The sequence below is a fragment of the Suncus etruscus genome, chromosome 10, assembly GCF_024139225.1.
Source record: "Suncus etruscus isolate mSunEtr1 chromosome 10, mSunEtr1.pri.cur, whole genome shotgun sequence".
Taxonomy (NCBI): domain Eukaryota; kingdom Metazoa; phylum Chordata; class Mammalia; order Eulipotyphla; family Soricidae; genus Suncus; species Suncus etruscus.
The window spans coordinates 16622061-16627386 of record NC_064857.1 but is presented as its reverse complement, the minus strand read 5'-3'; the positions used below and the strand labels follow the sequence as shown (position 1 = coordinate 16627386).

The window sequence follows — 5326 nt, the reverse complement described above, 5'->3', positions numbered from 1 at the left end:
TCCTATTTTTCTTTTCTATGAAACCTTCCTTTCATTGGAAGGTAGGTTGCCAAACTATTTCTACATTGTTTATCAAATAACTTTAAGAAAGACATGGGGCCGGGCGGTGGCGCTCGAGGTAAGGTGCCTGCCTTACCTGCGCTAGCCTAGGAGACGGACCGCGGTTCGATCCCCGGCGTCCCATATGGTCCCCCAAGCCAGGAGCGACTTCTGAGCGCATAGCCAGGAGTAACCCCTGAGCGTCACCGGGTGTGGCCCAAAAACCAAAAAAAAAAAAAAAAAAAGAAAGACAACATTTGGGGGCTGGAAAGATAGCATGGAGGTAGGGCATTTGCCTTGCATGCAGAAGGATGGGGATTCCAATCCCGGCATCACCTATGGTCCCCTGAGCCTGCCAGGAGTGATTTCTGAGCATAGAGCCAGGAGTAACCCCTGAGTGCTGCCAGTTGTGACACCCCCCCAAAAAAGACAACATTTGGGGCCGAAGAGATAGCACATTGGTAAGGCATTTGCCTTGCACACAGCCAATCCAGGATGGTTGGTATTTCAATCCTGGCATCCTATATGGTCCCCTGAGCCAGCTAGGAGCGATTTCTGAGCACAGACCCAGGAGTAACCCCTGAGTGCTGCTGCCGGGTGTCACCCCCCCCCCCACAAATGGCATTTGCCTACAAAGTAAATTTGTGAAGAGTATTTCAGAGGTAGTGACAATAGACAATCTATTTCTATGACAGAAATAGATATGTGTAAGATGAAATGATAAGGAAAATACAGAGAAAGCCAGCCAAGCAGCTATAATGAGAAATCAGTCTTTGACACAGGGTTTGTAGTAAAATGATAAATTGATTAAATTAAAAAACACAGGAGAAACTATTTTATTGTAATCATTTTTGAGGTTTTTTTGGGACCATATCTACTGATGCAGTGGTGCTCAGGAATTACTCCTTGCTTTGTGCACAAAGATCATTCCTGGTGGTGCTTATGAGGTCAGATATGGTGTCAGGAATAGAACTACAATCAGTTGTGTACAAGACAATACCTTGTACTATTTCTAGCTCCTATAATTATTATTTTTTTTTTTTGTTTTCTGCTTTTGGGCCACACCCAGTAGGGCTCAGGGGTTATTCCCAGCTCTGTGATCAGAAGTTACTCCTGGCAGGCTCTGGAGACCATATGGGATGCTGGAATCAAACCTGGATCTCCCCCGTGCAAGGCAAATGCCTTACCTGCTGTGCTATCACTATAGCCCCCTTATAATTATTCTTAAATTGGGTTAAGATTGGTGTTTCAGTGGTACCACTTAGAGGTTATTAATAGCGGACCTTCCCTGGCTCTAGAAGGTGGCAGAAAGGTCATTTTTGTCATTGTCTTTAGGTAACAGCTGGGAATTTCCTAGTGATGCCTGCATTTGTGGTCCTGGCTTGGAGAACCTATTAATTCTCATCCAGATGTTTGGATCAATAGTTTCAGCAACCCTCATATCATTCAAGTAGGATATCATTCAAGTAGGATAGCTTAACTGTATAAAGATCTTCAAATAAAAATATAATTTTTATCACAAAATGGTGAAATCAAAAATTTTGCTCACCATCATTAATTAGTAATAGAACACAAATCCAGGATTTCAGGATCCTTGCTTGATCAGTTCTTTCTCTTCAATTTTTGGGGGGAGGTTATTAAATAATTAAAATTTCTATAATAGTTTATCTATCATCCATCTATCATCTATCTACCATATGGGTCCAAACCCTGCAGTAATGGGGTAAGATGGGAGTGAATGACACATGGTGCTGGGGATAACCCAGGGTCAACTTAAACTATTAGGTGTATACATTACCACTTGAGCCACATCTATGGCTCTCTACATTTATTTATTTATTTATTTATCTTTTAATTTTCTGAGTCATATTCAGTGGTTCTCAGGGGTTACTCCTGGCTCTGAACTCAGAAATTGCTCCTGGCTTGGGGGACCATCTGGGATGCATGATATCGAATCCGTGTCTGTCTTGCGTCAGCCACGCGCAAGGCAAATGCCCTACCACTGTACTACCACAACGACCCCCTCTACATTAATTTTTTTTTTTTTTTTTGTGGTTTTTGGGTCACACCCGGCAGTGCTCAGGGGTTATTCCTGGCTCCAGGCTCAGAAATTGCTCCTGGCAGGCACGGGAGGACCATATATGGGACGCCGGGATTCGAACCGATGACCTCCTGCATGAGAGGCAAACGCCTTACCTCCATGCTATCTCTCCGGCCCCCCCCTCTACATTAATTTTATGTTTCACTACTATTATTGTTTCTGGAGAAGGGCTTCAAGAAAACCTTTGTATGATTGAATTTCTCTATTTCCCTAAACAATAGCTCTTTTTCTTACATTGGCAAAACATGGAAGTGTCTCTGTGAGTTACCTTAAAAGTTGACCCCAAAGTTTCACTGCTGAAATGAGTGCCCTTGTGAGCAATTATTTAAGAATCTAATAATTTAGAATAAAAATATTGAGAGAAAAGTAAATAGTTGCCTAATCTTGATTAAATATGAACCTTTCCTTATTACACTTAAAAAGAGCATCATGATAATGAGGTGAAGTGATGAGAATATTAGTAGCATTCACTCACCAATATCATCTCTAGGACAAACTAATGCACTGAACCTGATGGTGTCTGTCTACTGTTGCTCAATGTTCACGAAAATCTCCTTTTATTAATCAATTTAATATCTATTTTACTGTAGGAACCAAGACTTGTTCAGTTTTACAGTAAGCAAGCAGCTAAACAATAGTCACAAACCAAGCTGTTGATTTTACTCTCATCCTTACGAAGAATCTCATTTCCAGAAAAATTATTATTTTACACACTTGGAAAAATTATTATTTTATACACTTAGGAAAAAATTTGATGACCTAAAAAAAAGTCATGAAAACCATGAATTATATTTAAAGGTTGCTGTTTAGTATGAAGTTTCAGTGGGAACCTCTTCATCTGGCCAATTAATAGAAAATTAATTTGCTCTGCAGAAAATTCTTAGGCTAGTGAGTATAAAGCATTTCAGTATGGTAGACCCAAGTCCAACTTATATAATTAGAGAGGAAAGCCATGGATGAAGACAAAGCAACATATACCATTTTTCATTGAAAGAAAAATAGGCCACTTCAGATATTATTATCATTATTATTATTTTTTTGCTACAGGGTCTTGACCTTTGGGGAATGTTGAAAGGAAAAGAACCAGAGGGTTGGCCGAGAAAAGGAAAAGCAGGATGTTTAAAAAGGTTGTGGCCGATTAGCTGGCATTCTGATACCAGTCTCCACTTCCTTCTGCCAAAATGGGATTCATTAAAGGAAACTCTTAACTAAATTAAAAGTCTCCCTCTCAATATCCTCTCCTCCAGATGTTAACGACTGAGTGTGGTTATTTGACACCATGGCTGTGGTTAATCAGTGGAAACTTTCGAATAAGGGAGATGACAAGAAGCAATGAGTCATATTTGATTTAGGTTAAAACCCCAAATGACAAAAAACTAAAAAAGTTGACTGATGTCTTAAATCTGGTTTCTGCTAGAAGATAGTAGTCTTTTCAAGACCAGAGGCATCTTCCCCTACATGTTTTTTGTTGTTTTAGAGAAACATATGCAATAGTAATATTTAATGATATAAATACAAATCGCTAATCCCTGGTTAAATTGCAGACCCAAATGAAAATTAAAAATATTAGAAAAGTTTTGTAAACTTTTTGTGATACAAAGTCCTTCATAGTTGCATTTCAGATATACAGTGAACCAGGGCCATTTCCATCACCAGTGTCAACCTCATTCCACCAATATTCCCAGAGTACAACCATACCATCACCCTTTGCTCTCTGACCTCTAATATAATAAGTCCATTTAAGTTTAGATTGTTAAAGTTTAGTTTTTTTGTGTGTGGGTGGTTTTTGGGTCACACCCGGTAGTGCTCAGGGGTTACTCCTGGCTCCATGCTCAGAAATTGCTCCTGGTAGGCACGGGGGACCATATGGACGCCAGGATTCGAACCGATGACCTTCTGCATGAAAGGCAAACGCCTTACCTCCATGCTATCTCTCTGGCCCCAAAGTTTAGGTTTCTTGATTCTATTGTTGTTGACTTTGGCTTGGATATTTAATTCTGTCTTTTTTATTCTCTATCAATGCACTTAAGACCACTTGGTCCCTGGCCCCAGCCTTTCTTTTTTCTTTTCTTCTTAATTTTATAGAAAAATGTAGGAATATGAAGTGAAACAAAGTAATCCACCTCTCAAAGTTCTATGAAAAAGGTGGAAACACCTATTTAAAAAATAAAAAAGAAAATAAAAGAGAAGGGAAGGCAGTTTTTTTGCATAGGTGTAGCAAAAGTAGGGGAAAAGAAAGGAAAAACAGGGAGACCCTACCCATGGAGTATCCTGCCATAAGACCAACGATAGGCTCCAGGCATACTAAAGTTTGCCTATCCGCAAAGTCTTCCTTCATGGTCTCAGTAAAAGTTCTCAATCACCGTTGTCACAGTCAGGTTTCTGTAATTAGAGATCTTAGTTTTTTCACAAATCATATGTTGAAGTCAGGGAGTCATGGAATGTCTTCTGGTTTCATCTCACCGTTAGGTGGCGATGCAGGGAACCCTGCCTGAAAGCAAGTTGTTGCTGTTTCCAAGTGTTCAGGATGACATATGAATCCACTCTGGAGCAAGATGGTGGCAGGGCAGCATTAGGGCCTTTCCTGGTAGAAGTTCAATTTCTGGTGCTGATGGAAAAAAAAAAAAACTACTATACTGGTTCTAAGGATGGGCAAGTCTTTGCTTTGGCAGCACATAAACTAAAATTGAAATGATACAAAGAAGATTATCATGGCCCCTGCACAAGATGACATGCACATTTGTGAAGTGTTCCATGTTTTTTTGGAAATAAACAATGGTGAAGGAATGATTTTGGAACATTGTATGACTAAAACTCAATTATCAACAACTTTTTAACTCTTGTAGCTCACAGTGATTTATTTAAAAAAGTAGTTCAATATTAGAAATAGTACCATGAAAATAAGCAGAGGGAAACATAATATGAATTTTTAGTAGGATTGAAGAAACAACATTTATAGTCTGTCATACAATATCATACATTACATAGAGAGATGCCTCCAATATAGAACAGCCAGCTGGTTATTTAAAATACTCTTTGCTTCAACCCTGATTTTTATTATAACGCTGTGATTTACCAAGTTTTTAAAAGTATAGTTGTTTCAGGCATTAAATATTAAAACATAAATCCCACCACTTCTATGACCCTCCCTTCACCAATGTGAAGTTCACCAGCACGAATCACCTA

At 39.2% G+C, this 5326-nt stretch overlaps 1 non-coding gene across 1 annotated transcript; it reads left to right on the top strand.

Annotated features, from left to right (window-relative positions):
- The first annotated feature begins 4800 nt into the window (after positions 1-4800).
- LOC126021666 (U6 spliceosomal RNA) lies at positions 4801-4902 on the top strand. Its single transcript, XR_007500160.1, has one exon. It is a non-coding gene; the product is annotated as a U6 spliceosomal RNA (small nuclear RNA).
- The last annotated feature ends 424 nt before the right edge of the window (positions 4903-5326 follow it).